This window comes from Agelaius phoeniceus, chromosome 1 (assembly GCF_051311805.1).
Source record: "Agelaius phoeniceus isolate bAgePho1 chromosome 1, bAgePho1.hap1, whole genome shotgun sequence".
Classification (NCBI taxonomy): domain Eukaryota; kingdom Metazoa; phylum Chordata; class Aves; order Passeriformes; family Icteridae; genus Agelaius; species Agelaius phoeniceus.
The window spans coordinates 135,139,971-135,157,924 of NC_135265.1; the positions used below are offsets into that span (position 1 = coordinate 135,139,971).

Here is a 17,954-nt window from a genome sequence, read left to right on the forward strand (position 1 = left end):
ATCCCTCCAGCCTTTCTCTTCCACAGGTTAAACAGTCTCAGCTTTCCAAGCCTCTGCTCCTGCTCATGTAGTCAGTCTGCTGTCTGAGACACCAAAATGTCTTACACTGCTTTTCTCTCTCAAAGTCTACCAAACAATGAGAGTGAATGACAATAAATCTATGACTGTTAATTAAACAATTACAGCCTTCTGCACAGAGTTAAATGTGACAATTAGATATTTCTTCAGTGTGAATCTGTTCTGTAAATCCACAATACCAATATCCTACAAAGCTGTGGACTTGCTGTGTCTGAAGTAGCTGTTGGCAGCTGACAGTCCCAGGTCACCTCGAGGTTGTTCATTCAACACTGTCATGACTGTAGCCAGAGAATATTTACTGTTTAATAGTCATTATTGACTATTAAATTGAATATTTACTATTTAATAGTCATTATGTCTGGTTCCAGTACAAAGGATGACTTTATTAGATATGAGCTCTGTGAAAGCTTAAGGTAAAAGAACACAGGAACTGAGCTGTACCACAGAGGAAATACAGAATAGTGATATAAAATCTGTATTTTGAAAGGATGAAACCTATTCAGTTAAACACATTGTTCTTCAAGTGCAGCACCAGGTCTAATATGTCTTGAGACCAGAATTAACAACATAAAGCTGCATTTAGCTTGCTCTGTCCTCAAAAAATACTGCCTTTAATCCAGGAAACTATGTGAATGATTTGTTTGTTGACCATATAACTCATACTATTTGAATAGTCATACTGTTTTATTAAAGTTGTGTTCTGCTTTTCATTGAGTTGCAGAAAACTACCGCAAAACTTGAAAAAAATAGTATTTTTTTATTCCACATAAAAGTTTGCTCATAGTCAGGACAACCTCCTCCCAGATACAGAACTCCATGTCTTCAGGACCTCACATTTCAAGGAAACTAGCTGTAACCAAGCAAAAGCTTTTGGGATTTCACCAGTTACTTGGTGGCAGCATCAGATGACATTGACTTCAAAATCGATGTATTTGGCTTTAAGTACCACCCTTATTTCCTCCCATAAACAAATCTGGCTATCTAGAATATAACACAGAACCTCAGCTATACTGGTCCTATTATTAGTTTGTGCTATCTTTATGTATATGCACTTGAGAAGGAAAGCAAACACATCTGTGTCCATGTCTAAGATCAGGACATGTCTTCCCCCAGCATGCTTTCACATTTAAAATTAAAAGATTATATTGGACCTTATGTTTCTGAGATAAAGAGGTAGTTTGGAAAAAGTACTAGTGAGGCCTCCCTGAAAATTATGTTCTACATGGATGTCCTGATTTTCAATGAATTATGTTTCTCCCAGAAGTAAAATTTTCTGTTCCCTTTAAATTCTACATGTTAACTTGGATTTTTCAAATGTCTTAGTTTTGTGGTTGGGATTCATTTAAATTCCATGTCTCAGAATAAAATGCATTTTTTTTAGATGTACCTTTGTATTAGGTCTTTTCACTAAGGTTGGAACAAGTGGGAAGAGAGTAAAATATATCAAGCCACAGCAAACATTTCCTCACATTTTAAAGGGATCTGTTTTGCCTTTTGAGTTCATTTTTGTAAAGAGATTCAGGTAGCTATTGGCTGTTAGCTTCATTCCAATCTTTACATTTTAAATCATGCTAGCCAATTAGCTAATTTAAATCTCCTTTCTTTTGCTAACACTCACTATACTAATTTACGTAATAAAATTGTACATTTGTTCAAGAATATTCTTTTTTCAAAATCAATTTAATTTGAAAATATTTTCCCCCAAGTATTCAGGAAGTCATTATCACAACTATTGATGTTGGAAAATGCATTAAACAGCTCTTTGTTAAGCACAGGGGTATTTTTAACAAAACTTGTAGCTTCTCCTGATCAACTGACTGGGAACTAAATATGTTTAGTACTTGATGCTACAGAATTCTTAAAAATCCTGCCTGTGGTGGGAGCATCCAAAGAGGAGGCTGTTGCCTCAAATCAGGATACACAGTATGGGAAAAAAGGACTTCATCCTCTTCTGTAGAAGTGACATGGTCAGTGAGTAGCTGAAGAATGACACCAACTGTGCTGAATGCAACCTGCAGGTTGTAATAGAGCATGGGAAACAAGGAAAGTGACTGCAACATTCTGGTAAGATTCCCAGGTCCCACCCACTGCAATATGAGATTGAAGTACAAAAAAAAGTAGAAAATAAACCTGCAAGGCTTCAAATGTCACTACAGGGTTATTATCAACTCTGTCTGAATGAATAATGCAGTATCTCAGTTCTGGAGTTTACCCAGGACAGATGTCTCATCAAGGGCAAACTTGCTCCCTGTGACACCAGATGACTCCAAAAGATGTGTGAACTGCAAGGCCCAGCAAGTGACAGAGTAGTGAAACATTTTCTGACATGAGCAAATAGAAAGTTTGCCACAAGCCTGTGGCACTCAGCCTGAAGCACGAGGTGCTGAAAAAAGGCCAGGAGAGATTAGGAAGGGTTGAGTTTATTTGCTCTCAATACTGTTAAGCAAGATGGCAACTTGACAGCCTAGATGCAAAACAACTTTCTGCCTGGCCAAGTTAAAAATAAAAAAGAAAAAAATTGTAAAAATGGGGGAATCTCGGTGAAGAATTTCTGTTGCAGTTGTAACAGATCCTGGCAGAAAGTCAAGATATTTGTCAAGAGGGACCAAGAAAAGATGATGATAAAACTATCTTAAAGGAGCAGGTCTGTAAGGTTCCTGGGATATTTTCATCACCTATGAATAAAGTTATTTTCAGTGGTCCTTTTCAGATGTTACTAAGTGCTAATGAAATAATACTTGCTTGAGAATAAGGATTCAACAATTTCTGTGTCAAATAATTATCTTACTAGAAGTTATTATCTTATTCTAATTATCTTATAGATGTTTGACAGGACAGTGTTATGGGCCTTTTGCACCTCAGGATGCAATTTTCCTCAACATCCCAAAAGGTGTCTATGTAGTATTCTGTGATTAAAGAAGAGACAAAGAATTCTGCCATTGGTTTAACTGGGTTTGGAAGCTAAAACACCACATAACCACTTGCTCACTGCCCCCAGTGGAATGGGGCAGATAATCAGCAAAAAGGTAAAACTCACAGGCTGAGATAAGTACACTTTCATAGAACAGAAAAGGAAAGGAAAATAACAACAACAACTATAAAAGAATATACAAAAGTTCACCATCTGCTCTCCAATGCCAAGCCAGTTCCTGAGCAGTGCCCTAATGTTTTATTCTGTAAATAATCCCATGAAAAATCATGATGATATTGATGCTAGAAACTAATAATTCTACTTGATATCACCTGTAACTATCAAGAAGCACATTCATTTCTAGGGAAGCAATTTGCAATTTTTAATTAGGAAAGACTTCCTATTAACTCAGAGTTTTCATATTTATAAAAATTACTTTTTTAGAAGAATAGATTTTCCCCCTCCCAATTTCTGCCAGATATTTCTTTGTGCTTGTTATTTTGCCAAAGTACATCTCCCAGAGATAAATTATTATATAGGCTACATCTAATCCTCTGTCCCCCAAAAACCTGCAAAATGTGTCTCAATCATATTTCTGATTATGCAAAAACCTCGTAAAAAGTAACTCCTTAACTATAAATTAATTTTAAATCCATATTTTTGTAAGTCTGAGTTATAATTTCATAAAGAAGTGGGCCTATCTGTATTGTGTTACTTTGCTTTCTTTTCAATATAGTGCTGTGTTACTAACAGCATTTTTTTTGTAAACGTGAGAGTGCTCAGCTTGTTCCTGACAGTGTCCAGTGGATGTGTTGTGCTGCCTTCTCAGCCAGTGGGGCACACTTTGTAGGGAACTGAGATGTCACAGGAGATGTTGGAAAAGGGTAACATACTTCTAAAAGACTCAAAACTGCATTTGGATTCATGTTTATTTCATGTTTCTCAGTTCTGTTTTGAAACGCAGATTGCTCGCAGCCATTGCCCAAGCTACCTGTTATGAAAGTCAGGTTGCATCTCTTGGGGATAGTGCCAAATCCATGGGGAAGCTCTGTGTGCTCGCATGGTTGTTTGAAAAGTGTGAGGAGAAGATTGTGTGCCAAGCAAACTGGTCAAGGCTGGCATATACAAAGGCCCAAGGGATTTGAAGAATATTATAAAGAATGATAACAATAGTTTTCAAAACAAGGACAAAACCTCAGGGCATGAAAGAGCTGAAATTATTTAGTTACTGTAGGTTGAATTTATTGTGCTCCAGCCTACTGAAGGGTTTTTGTTGTGACTTCTGCATTCCTCCCTCCTTTTATCTATTCAAAATCCAGCTGTCATAAATAGCCTATTGCTTTTTCTACTTTACACATTTCTTTAATTCACAAATGGATTGTACTGCCCAAGTGGGGAGTGAAGGAGATTATGGGAGAGAAGATATCAAGTAGTGAGAGATGGAGCATTCAAAAATAGCTCTTTAAGATATTTAATTAAAAAGGGAAAAAAGGCTTTCATTTACTGAACTGGACAATGCAATTACTTACTGGGTCATAGAGTAACAGTTGTTTTTTTCTTTCCTGCTTTTTCTATTATCTGCAAGGTCTATTTGTAATATTTTATTTCTGACTCTGTTCTTGGGAGAGCGATGTGTGTTTGGGTGGGCACTGCTGTCCTGGATCCTTGTTTCTGATTAGGCCTTTCAACTTGTGCAGTAAACCAAATTCAGTTAGTGGGAATGAAAAGAAACCCACAAAATAGGAGATGATGAAAACCTTTTAGTGAAAATGACAGTTAATGCTGAATTGGAATTTCACTAAACTTTATGTAGCAGTCAATGTCACTTTAGTGTAGTTAAGACCGTCAGTACTTTTATGATTCTGCTGCACGATGATCAAAATGCTAGTCTCTGTTTGTTTCTAATACCCTAATTTCCTAATGTTGACCTATAATACTTAAAAGTGACAAATGTTTGGGTTTTTTTCCTCTATTGCCAGTGATTTGCAGCTTCGTCACAGAATGAGAGATGCAGTTGCTGAAAATTAAGGGAAGTCCCTTCTCACAGTATCCAACACCCACCATATGCTTCTTTCAAACTTTCTGCCTTTCCTTCCATTAGGCACCAAAGGAAACAAAAGAACAGCCATAAAAAAAAATTCTGTCTTTGAGTGCTAGATTTCTGTATTCTAGGAGCCCAGTACCCACTGACAGCTTGGTTATAGCTGCACCTCCATAGCAACAACACTTCAACCACACTTTGCAGTTCATATGAACGTGCCTCATTATTTTAAGTCACACTGTTTTAATTGTCACATCTATTAACTGCTTCCTGTCTTTAAAAGGCATAAGACTGCACAGACCTTGGAACTTAAGGAGTGAAATAACGTATGACCAGTCTGGAACGAAGTAAGTAGGTGGAAAGCAGAGACTGCAGGTTACAGGAGAGGGAACCAAAAGGGTGTTACCATGCATGTGCCTCTATATGTGCTTTAACTACACATTGGTGTCCTAAAAGAGTAACAAAATCCAGCCCAAAAAAGCAAACCAGCCCATTGACAATTATTGCAGAAAGCTCTAGAAACAACAAACAGGATTTTTTGCTCTGTACCACTGTGCCAAATATATTTTCAAGCCTCTTGTATGCCTGCCTAGCCATAATTTTTCTCATTCTTTTATAACCCAGCAGTCTTTTGTTTTGCATTGTCTTGTTTTTGCAGACCACAGGAATGGTGTGCAGCTTGCATTTGGTTTACATGATCTTGAGGATAGAATGGTGTTTGTCTTGCCTGGTTACTTGGCAAAATTTTTGGAAGCATTTGCCAGTAATAACTGTACTCATAGATTGTTTTTCTAAAGAAAGTAGATATTGCACTAGATGGGCATTTTTAAGGCCCAATTTGAGGCACATAAATAAATAAGAACTTACTATATGTTTTCCTGTCTGAGAGTAAATGGATTATTCCAGAATTTTTTTTTCTCTCTCTCTGATTTCCTTGTACATGGGCTAAAGGATCATTTGCCTGAATGTGTGATTATTCCTCTCTCATAGCTGCAAATTTAGCAGCATTTTGCATAAGATGTGATGGATTCCAATGCACTTGTTCCTCTTTATGTTAGAGAAAATGCAGACTGAAATGCAATTTCAAGGACACATTTTGAGAATAAAAACACACCTCTTGGTGTGAAATGCTAAGTGCCATAATTTTTTTTATGTGGTTTTGCTCCTTAGGAAATATCAAAATTTGGATCCAAATATTGTCAGTTTCCCTTCTTAGATTTATAGAGTAAAATTTTCCATAAAATTTCTAAAAGAGGATGTGTGTGTATGTTTGTGTTTAAGTAATGAGTACATCTGATGTGGTGTGATATATGTTTTTTAAATAATTTAATTTTATAAAATTTTATCTTAAAATTGTAAAGTCTTCATGTTTTAAAACAGCTGTTAAAAATCAAGCCAATTACCTGACCCAATAATGTTTTTTATACCAAAGGGCATTTAGTACCAAAGGTGAGGAGCGGCAAATGCTTTTAAGCTATAGAGCCCATATGATGAAGACAAAAGGATAGAATATACTGAGTTGGAAGGAACCCATCAGGATCATTGAGCCAAACTCCTTGATATAAAAGAATAGTAGGAAATATTTGCTAAGCTCACCTGATTCTGATACAGACAACTGATCATGTCACAGACCACCTGTAATAGCTGGGATGAATTCCAAAAAGAAATCTTTAAAGAAACTGCTCTTTAGATACTTTAAGATCAGTATTATATAAAGACATTAATTCCTCGAAGAGCATTTCTGTCTGACAAAATTAGCAGCTTCACCACTGCAAATCTTTTTTTTTCCAGCAAGCTGTAAAACAAAGTAAAACATTTGGCCACCTCCTACACATTTCACAGCTGAAATGTGTACTTTTTATGGAGTTAGGGAGTCTTCAGCTGTGGAAGAAGTGAAAGAGGTATAAGTAACCACCCTGAACAAGCGATCTGATTTTTTCATTAAATCTGCATGAGTAACACAGTAATGATGCAATCAGATAAGAAAATCCAAACCATCCAAATGAACCGTGGTGCATTACCTGAACTCAACAGTAAGACTTGCTTCACCTTAGCAATGTCTGAAGGAAAACAATAGCAATTACTTTAGGGAGAAAAGTAGGGAAATAAAATCTAAGGGCTATTTAATAATAACACTTTAAAGTATTTATAACAAATATTTCTATTTTTCTACTTATAGGATGATCTTCATCACTCTGTTCTTTATATTTTGTCACTTCGGTACTAAATTCTACAGAATCTGAAGGAAAAGTAATGTTTTTTTGCTTTATTTCTAGAGCATGCAGTGCTCTTATACTGTAATCTGGATTGTAATCATTGGGAATACTACAATATAAAGGCATATTTATAATTATATTTTAAATAAATAAGCAGTGTTCAGTACCAGGTAAAAATAGATGCTATTATTTCCCCCCTGAAGTATTTATCTCAGTAGTCAAATATACTTTCCTGGTGACCAGATGTACTGATTTGCATCTTCAAGGAATTTTTTTTTGATAAATGCCTGATGGAAATAAAGTCATCTACCTCCTAGCTGGGATTACATGAAAATCTTTGTAAACAAGTTGCTGTGAACAATTGGTTCAGAAGCAGACAAGAACCCTTAATTTTGCCTGTTCTTAAGTGTCTTAGTGTTTCTGGTACCTTTGTTTTGGGCTCAGCCTCAGTAATGCGCATAGGTCTCTGCATTTGCTTAAAAAGCCCCATGCTATATTCCTGAAACAACAGATGGAAGTCTCACTGATAATAGCTTTATTCAACCTTGCTGAAAATGTTAAGTCTAGCAGCAATAAAGGCTTAACTGTTCTACATGCCAGCCAACTGGCCCTTGCATATTACAGAAAACAATTGCAAGCATTTAGTGTTTCAGTAGCATTCAGCCAAACTACTTGGCAATGTGGGATCTGAATACTTAGCCCTGATGCACTGGGGTGATCAGTATTGGGGACCTCATCTTTGGAAAACGATGTGTTATATATGCATTTCAATTTTGCTGTCACATATTCAGATGAAAGTGAAGATACTGTTTTAATTTTTGGAAACTCCAGGGACTCTAGGACAGAATTTAGGTTTGTTCATTTTACACTGATCTGGCAGGGTAAGGAAGGTATGAGATTCTAGTAACCCTCCTGGAAGTGGAATTAGGAATGATTTCTAGCTGCTGCCTGCAGAGCCCAGCTAGGTGTGCAGCCTGCATCAGCTGGAGCCAGCCAGGTTTGCTTTCCACAGCTGTATCAGATGGCTTTGGGAAAAGCATAATCTTTCCTATTTAGTGTTGACCTATACAGCTCTTCTGGCATGCAAAGGCATTGATAAATTAGCAAAGGATTTTTAGCAAAATGTGATGTAAATAGTGTAGAGTCTCTTTATTTGCACTTGTCCTTTTGGGTCCTTGATGTGCTCATGTTTGTAAATTCTACATTGTAAAGCTGGTATAAAATAAACTAGAGACAATGGAAGGAGAAAAGCAAAGCTTTATATGTTTAGAATTTAGTTTTTGTGATTTTTTTTCCCTGAGTATGGGTCACTAGTTACAATTAAAATTACTTCTCTTGATAATTTTTAGTATGAAAACCAGATTTTTTCTGGTTGCCTTTAGTTTCTTGATTCCATGGTTATTATATGATTATTATATAATTTTGCTTTTTCTGATATGCACTAATGTTTTTTCACTCTTCAATTATGTTCTCTATTTAAAAAAATTCACTTAGCTTCAGCTTTTTTTATTTGGGTTAAATACTTGAAGATATTTATGATACTGTTTCTATTTTAAATGTCAGAAATAATTTCCTTCTTCTCTTGCTTTAAAACCATTTCAGTTTCTCCAAACCCTTTCTCCAATACTTCATGCCTCAGACCACCAGCATATGAACATCAGTGTTCAGGTTGCTTGTATTAAACTTACTTTTCTTACAGGACTTTTCTTCATGCTAATACCTTTCCTTTATTTGTTTTTATTTGTTGTGATTTATCTAACATATTGTTTAGAAATGCTTCAGCTGAGAACAACAAAACTCCATTGCTATAAGAAATTATCTTAGCAGAATATATGTAACTGTATATAATCTCAACAACAATCGAAACATACAGGACTCTTTCTGGGCAGTTTGAAATCAATCCTTGGAGATCCACCAGACAAAATTTTAGCTTTTTTGGTCTGATGTTACTTGTGGCAGCAGTGGGCTACTGTGCTCAGTATGAAACAGTGACAGAAAGGCTTCATCTCAGAAGATGACAGATCATGAGAGCGCTTTCTGCATGAAAGATCACCAGAGCTTTTAACATATTAAAAGCAATGTATTTTCATAATCTTCCTCTCAGAAATTGCTGAGTTGTAGTCTAGGCATCCTGTCATGGCATTCACTTAGAAAATCTCTTGACTCCATAGTCACAGAGTAAAGCCCTGTGGCTTTGGCCATCTATTCTTTCCCTAGTGCCTAATACCAGCCCCCCTGGAAGTCAGAGCACTGTGTTCATAGACTCCTGATATGTTCAGACTAGCAATTATGAAGTAATTTAAACTTTTTTGTTCAGTTGTGATACAAGGATAATGTTATGTTAAGCAAGTAGCTTGCTTTAGAATACTTTTTAAACTTGCAGTAACAACCTCTTCTTGGAACACGTGGTTCCTTGTTTTCTCCCAGTAATAAGAGGTCTCTGCTGCATATTTAGGGTACTAGTTTAAGGTCATTGGAGTTTTTATTTTGTTTGATGTCTTTGCTTTTGCTTTGAGAAAACCAAGAGGGCTCCTGTAACTAGCTTGTGTCGCATTTCTGATTAAAAGCTTTCCATTATGTGAAAGAAAAAAGTATTGCAGATGCCCGGGCTAAATTCATCTAATCTCCTAGGAAAAATCACTCCATAGCTGTATCCCAAAGAGAAAGAATGCTTTGCTGAGGCTGGGATCACATGCTCTGTACTGCCAGTGTCCTAATCCAAGGCAAACTGAAATGTTTCATAGAATCCATAAAAGACATCACAGTGCCTGGGGCAACAGGGCATTCAGCCAATGCCTCTAGAATCACTTTTTATATTGCACTCTCTTTGTTTTAGAATAAAAGCATTTCCACTTTTAGAGGGGTATGGCAATATTTTCAAATATGTCCTTGTTAACTTTACTTTTGAAAAATTATCTGCAAGAAGAAGCGGTAAATCCACCAACAGTGCGCCCTTAAACATTGCCTCATATTTGTGGCGTTCGGGACACATCCTGAACAGCTCAGCTGCCTTGTCACATCAAATGATTGGAAGGCATTTTTACATCATTTAGCCTCTGACCTTAAATTTCACTCTCAATAAGCAGAAACCAAAACATACCCCACAAAACACTGAGAAAATAGAAAATGTGACTGTGTCATCCAAAATGAATCCCTATCACTACAGATGAGACATTTCCCTGCTTTCACACAATAGATGCTTTTATTTATTACTATCAAGACTGGAGCCAAATCGAACAATCCCTCTTTGTATACAGATACTTCTTTTAATTTGTTAGTGAGTTGAGCCTTTTAAAATTGCTAATTAGCTGAGCTGTTACTAATGTGGCTGAAATAATGGGAAAATCTCTGATCTTATGATCACAGGGCTGTTCAACTGACGGGTCCACAAGTACCACTCGTTCACCTTGTAAGTAAGGTAGTGTTTAGTCCAGAAAGAGAAAACCAGTAATACTTGCTGCTCAAATTGCCAGTTTGGCAAACAAAAAGATTGTTCTTTCTAAATATAGCATTTTAACACTTCACATACTTGATTAAATGCTCAATTAATTTCTTTGGCAAAATAAGCACAGAACACTTATTACAAAATGAATAGGTAATTTTTATGCAGAGGACACTTTGTTAATTTCCAAAGTTTCTGGTACATATTGAAGCATCTGACTTGCAGTGGAGTTGTTACTGCAGAACATACATCCTCATCTGTATTTTGTGTACTTTTTATTACACTGTTAAATCCTTCAGTTTCCTGTTGTCAATCAGCACACCTGTGTTTTCAGTGTGTAGACACTGTTATTACATCTAGGTTCACATTATTATTGTCTAATGTAATTTACAAATAAACTCTGGCATACTTTGCTCCAGCCATTATTCCTCTGTATGTTAAATTCAGGAGGTTTTTTTCTAAGTCTTTTGCTAAAAAAATATATAATTCTTTCTCATTTTACGTCCCTTTCCCTGCTCTGGAGAACCATTCACCAAACCACTGACCCTATTTTAGTAGCTAACAGCCAGCTGGGGAGCAGGGATTTGTGAGAATTCTTTCTTGCCTGTGAATCAATTTGCTGTTTCATCCAAGTCAACAGAGTTCAGCTTAAATTACCAGATCTGGAATTGGTAGTAACTGGCATTTAGCCAAACCTTTTTTTTCCCCTTGAATCCAGACCTTCTTTTTGGTAGAAACAGTTGGAATCTGGTTGTTTTCTAAAAATGCCATCTGCTAAAAAGAGCTATCAAATTGGAGCAGAGATCAATGGGGAAAAAGTTACATTCAAGCTCATTTTAGTGGTAAATTATAGCTTCATACCAAAACCTACTACCACTAATATATAACTTAAACTGTTTATTCAGTCAGATGATAAGTATACATGACACAAAGCATGGGCTGGAGGTTGAAAGTCACCCTTGTCTAGGTGAATAATATTGCCAGAACTTCATTTATTTGTGTAAAATAGAGCAGTGTTATAAAAACTAAGTCCATATCAGATTTGCTAGTCTGAGCAACTACATTTTTGCAAGGATTTTCCATCTTACCAGCTTTATTGGCGTCATGAGTCTTACTTTTTATTATTCTTCTACAAGATGTCCTTATTGAAATTACAACATTATTTGACTATGTTCCTATATTCCTACTTTTTTTCTATTATACTTAAAATATTATTCTAGCAATTCGCAGTTTTAATGCTTTGCCAAACATAGGGGGAAAAGCCCCAAACATGAATATTGCTTAAAGCATTTCCTGTCACTGTAGAAAAATAAAATGCTGTCTCCAGATAGGCAGGTACATGTTTGCTGTGTTTGTAGTGTGTGTGGCAAGATTTTAATTCTGCTCTGGTCTGAAAGCAGAACACTTGAATAAATGACTGTGTCTAAGCCCTGCTTTCCTATTGTAGAAGCAGGGCAATCCCCCAGCCGGGGAATAATGTGCTCTGACTCCATGATTCAGAATACTGAACAATTGCTTTATTAAGCTATATTATATTACACTAATACTATACTAAATTACATACTATAAAGATACTAAAGAAAAGCCTGTGACTGTCTGCAGACAGCCAGGACACAGTTTTGACCCAATTGGCCAAGGAACCAAAACAACCTTCACTGGTGTCCAATTAACAATCACTTTGGGTAAACAATCTCCATAACACATTCCACATGTGCAAAACAACAGGAGCAGTGAATATAGATAAGAATTGTTTTCTCTTCTTCTCTCTCTGCTTCTCACTGCCTTCCCTAGGAAAAATCCTGAGAGAGAGAATTATGTCTCTCTCTGTTCAGAGAATGTGAATACCACCCTTGCCAGAGGACTTTATTAGCAGAAGTACAACACTGATCTAGTGAAAAAGTCCCAGCCAGTTAGGAACCCCATAATGGTGAACTGTCTGCACCCATCAACAGACCAAATTATATTTCAAATAAGAAATATAGTCTAATTGGTGAAAGCATTGTTGCAAGGTTTGCTCATGGTTGGAAACAGGAATGGGATGACAACTGTGCATATGCTAATACCTAAATATGCTGGTGGTGCAAATGTTTTCCAATTTTAGTCCACAAACCTTATTTTTATGTAAGACTCCTGTTCATGCCAACAAATTCATCAAAATGAAGGTAGGAAAGCTGTAACTTAGAAGTCCCTTCTGCAAGTATTACTAATAATTCAGTTTAGAACAGAAAGTGATGAATTTTGAGAGCAAGGACATGTTCCACTGCAGGCTACTTATTTTTTTTCCTCTCTTGTATTTGTAGTAGGTTTCCACTGCAAATCACAGACTTATTATAATGGTCTTTTCATCAGAGGCCACATTATTACTGTTTGAACAGACACTACTTGCAAAAAACCTACATCTGTTTTTTTTCTTTCTAAAAACAGGGAATTCACTATTGTAGCTTGGCAGTCTTACTTAAGCACAGTAGTCTTACTACAAACGAGCAATTCAATGAGCAAGGAGAAATTGTCTTGTACATTACTTGCTTTGATGTGTGTCAATCAAGAAAGAACTCAAACATAAAATGAATTTTAGCTAGTAAACAATTTTACCCTGTTGCCTGACCGGAATTATTTTGGTCATTTATCACAGTTTAAGGATGTAAATGATTATAAAAAGAAATGCTACATACTACAAACTTTACTCTATTGGCAGAACTATTAAATTTTACTTTAATTTCTATAAATATTAAATTACATCTATAAATATTAAATTACAAGACTGTCCAATATGTAGATATTCAGCATTAACAGAGATACTAAAAAGCAAAATCTTGTTTTGTTGTTGCTTTTTTCTTTTCTCTTTTTTTTTTTGAGAGTACTTAAAGTGAAAAGTTTATAAAAAAATTGTCTGAATTTGAATACAAAATTTACCAAAATAGTGTTGTTTTAAATTGACATCATACAATCAGACTTTCCACTTCTATATAAGCTGATATGATTGTTGAAATCTGGGAGTAATGAATGCACCATTTGGAATTCAAATACAGCATTTTTTAAGCTTGGTTGCTAGGTGCACATATTTCAGATTACAAATGAACTCAGTTGACACCTCATTCTTGAGAAGGAAAGCTGCTGCCCAAGTAATTCATTATTATGATTACATGAACAGAAAATTAAAAGCATGACCAGAAAACCCAACAGGAATTCTTTTGGAAAATAGTCACATAATTGGACTTTTAGTAGGGGAAGACCAGAGTGCAAGAAATAACAGCATTATTTTAGGAAATTAGATGTTTTTCTGCAACATGCCTGTATCTTTAGCAATTGTTGAGCCTCTTGAGAAAAAAAACTGAGTAGTTTGTATTAACCTACTGGTGTGGTTAGCTCAGTTCTGTACATTTCAGCAGGACCTCTCCTGATGATTATCCAAGCCCTAGGATAATTGGACTTATGACATTAAGGTTGAGGTATTTTGTATGGTTTTATGTTGTGTTTCTTGTTTTGTTGTTTTTTTTTAACAGGAAAAATGCAAACTTTTAAAAAGTAAAGGGGATGCAAGAGAGTTAGCAAGCATGATTGGTATTTTGAAATATGAATGAGAAAAGAAAGTAAGCTCCTCATAGTTCAAAGTAATATGTGAGAAGGAGCAAGATCAAAGGAAAAGGTCACTGTACCTGAAACAGTGAAAGGAAACCACAACAGGATAGCTGAGGAGCATTATCTTGCAGAGGAAAACTAATGCAGAAAATTTTGTTACTGTACTATGTTCTCACTGCCCAGCTCAGAGTCCTTTTCAAAACACCCTTTCTGCTGCTCACATGGTGTTGGAGAGCTCAGGACTTATGTCTCAAATACCCTAAGGAAGAGCAGAAATTAGATACAATAGGTAATTCACATCTCAGAGCTTTTGTTTAGAGTTCCATGTCTTAATGGAGTGGAGACAGAAGGTATCTACTGAGACAGAAAATATCTACTGATTGACTGTGTCACATGAAAAATAATGGTGGTGATATAACAGGCATTCTTGACTTATCCACGTTTTTTAACATTGACAATTGAGTATAATTGCACCTGGGTAGAAGATGATGCTCAGTAGAGATAAATTCTTATGCTGAAATTCAGATGTCTGGTTGTTATGACTGTCCCTGGAGAAGGCTGAAGAATGATTGTATGACTAAAACTCTGATGGATCCAAGCTGGAAGTCTTAAAATACATGTGAAAATCACCCCACTCATTTCTTTAAATAGACATCTTTTTCAAGGAAATACATACTTGGAAACAGGTTGCTGTTACTCCCTGAAAGCAGTACAGTAGTCAATGAAAAAGATTGATGTGACAATGTTTGTTTTACATTTAGCAGATCAGGCACTTAATAAAGTAAACTAATCTGAATATATGAAGCAGTTATCACATTTAGAAGCTGAGTTTTATAATAAATGCTGTAGTTTGACAGTAAATTTTAACATTTTATAACAGAAATCATGTGAAAACAGTGGAAAAAAATTGGCTTTCTTGAATTTCAGGTGATGCATAATTAGTAAAGCTATTGGTTCTGTTTCTTTTTGCTGTATGGTCTTTTATGGAGGTTACAATGCTACCACAGGAATCATCTTCCTCTCTTGCTAATCAAGCTGTGTATCATTCCCCTCTGTCTCTTCACAAGTTCTTTTGATCTACATCATGTTTTTAAGAGTCACCATTTTTTTGCCTTTTTGAACATCTAATAAAATATTTGCATCTCTTTTATTTTCTCCATTTTCCTTTTCCTCAGTGTGCTTATTCAAACACTCCTGACTCCTTATTTTGCTTATATCCTTTTTCTCTCTATGGTTGTATTCACCCCCATATTTGTTTGGCAAATTATCTCCTTCTCTTGTTACATCTGTTTTTTTTTTTTTCTCTTCTGTTTCTTTTTTAAAACGACACTCCTAATAGATGTGAGTCTTGAAAAGAAATAAAAAGAAATCTGGAACCAGAAGTATTCAACCTCAGTGTTTGATTAAGAGTAACAGTCAGTTTAATTCAACATTATAAGTTTCACACAAATAATATTCATTCATGTGTTTATTTGAACTTTAGATGTCATTGGTTGAACATATCTGTCTGTTATCCCCATACTGTGGTTCTGAATTTAGTTTTTTAATTCAGGTGTTTTTTATATGTCTTCTGAAACCACAAGTTCCCTTGCCTCTGCCCCTTCCTTCCCCACACACATTCTGTGGCTCTGCTGGTTGAACTACTATTTGTAGTGCTCTCTCCTTTCTCTGAGCCATCAATCTAAAAAAAACCCCAGTGCCTGGTTTATTTTAGCTTTATGGATCACTTATGGAAAGACAGAAAATATCTACTGATTGACTGTATCACATGAAAAATAATGGTGGTGATGCTGTTGTTATGACAGCCTAAAGACATAATCAAGATAGATTTTCTTGCTGAAAACAGTATCTTTTATTAGACCAGCTTGTACCACTGGCAAAATTAGATGAGTTTTTGGGCATGTGAGTCCTTTTTCAGGTCTGAAATAGAATCAGAAGTCTTCAAAGCTAAGTACAAGTTGAGCACATTGTCTTATCACATTAGTTTTGCTCAGACCATCTCAAAGGGAAAGTTAAAGGAGGGAACAGTAAGAAAAAGAAGAGTCTGAGGAAATGATACATCAAGGGGAAGATGGGGAAGTTTTTTTTCTCCCAGAAGCACTGACTCCGAACTCATTGGTTTTGATATCCAGCAGATTTGTGAAAGCACCCAAGTTTTTCTTTGGAAAATGTTGTAGGAATCCTTGAGGGTCTGGCCTAAGATATTCAAAATTCAGTGGTTATCTTGTGAGAAATACTCTCTCCCTGATGACTGGGGAACTTCTGTCCTTTACTTGTGTGTGTTCTTTCTTTCAGCTGCCCAGCAGTTGCTTAGTTTCACCTGCATGGTTACCCTGAGAGCCCTCAATGCACCTGATCAAAGGTCCCAGAATTACAGGCATCAGATTGGACTGTTAAAGCATATTTGTTGTGCTGGTAGTGGAGAGATGTTGGTTAAGTTTTGTATTTGTGAAGGCCCTAAATTCATTTAGTTTGTTATGGCCACAGGCAGCTTGCCTCCTAGTGGTTTTAGTGAGGCTGGGGCCTGTGCAATTGGAAGGCAGGATCTGGAGAGCCCTATTTCAAAAGAGGATTGTTTTCTAACACATCTTTCAATGTTTGTATGTGTGTTCCAGTACATGAAATTTCAAGTGGGAAGGATGTACAAGGGCTTGATGATCTGCTACCACTATGCTATTTCAACACTGTGCATGTCCTACAGTTGGAGCTGTTTTTCTATTTGTAACAGTCAGTCTAATAAAATATATTATTAATAATAGAAATGTGTATTATTAATAATTATACGCACTTGCTTTTAAAAAATAAGTCCTAACATAAAAAAAAATAGGATAAATGATGTTAAGATTAGCTTTTGTACAGTCTGTGTCACCATTTGCCAAGAATGTTGATTGCACTGTAGTTAAAACAACATTTAATAATCACTCCGTGGGGGAGGATTTGCTTCTAGTGTTACATTTAACCTTTTCCCTAAATCTTTTTGTTTAGGAAGGAGTACAACATGATGATCAGTGTATATGAGCCTTGTTAACATTTGTTAACCTCATCTTCATCAACCTTTTTCACTTCTGCTACCAAGGATCTTTCTTGGTGACAGTGCTGAAATACTGTGTCCATACAGTCCAAGTGAATAGTCTACACTGTCCTGTTCACTGTAGGGAATCCAATCTGTGTCCAAATAACCAGACAACTGTGCCTCCTCTATTTGAGTCATGATTTACAACCCACTTCTCCCTGGTTTCCATAAAGCTGTCTCATGATATCTTCTCTTTCAGCCAAGTATTTTCCTCAAATCCTTGTTCCCTGAAGCTCCAGTTGTATATTCTGTTCCTACATGACCACGGGTTCCACAAGAGGGAAAAGTCTCTAGAGTTTCATCAAGTACATAGTATAGGTGGGTAATTGACTTTTGTGATGTTTGTAACATGAGTATTACAGCAAATAATATCAGCAATATTATTTAGTATTAAACATTGGAAAATGTACTGAAGTGATGCTATGAGTACTTGTAATTTTTCAGGGTTTGGAGATGACAGTGCTTTTCAGGAAAACTTCCACAAAGCATCATATTTCTTAGGGGAGCACAAGGGAAAAGAGCTTGTAATTATTTGGCAAAGGGCAGTGAAAATGTTCTGGCTGTGTCCCATCTGAGAGAAGGATCTAAGGAACTTGCAGTTGGGGCAGAATTTT

At 36.1% G+C, this 17,954-nt stretch overlaps 1 long non-coding RNA gene across 3 annotated transcripts in view; it reads left to right on the top strand.

The window, feature by feature from the left end:
- The window catches only part of LOC143695481 (uncharacterized), a 32,870-nt gene that overhangs the window by 1,063 nt on the left and 13,853 nt on the right, over positions 1–17,954 (top strand). For all 3 annotated transcript variants that reach the window (XR_013184706.1, XR_013184708.1, XR_013184705.1), the window contains exon 2: positions 17,540–17,658. This is a non-coding gene — a long non-coding RNA (uncharacterized LOC143695481). The remainder of the gene's footprint in view (positions 1–17,539; positions 17,659–17,954) is intronic.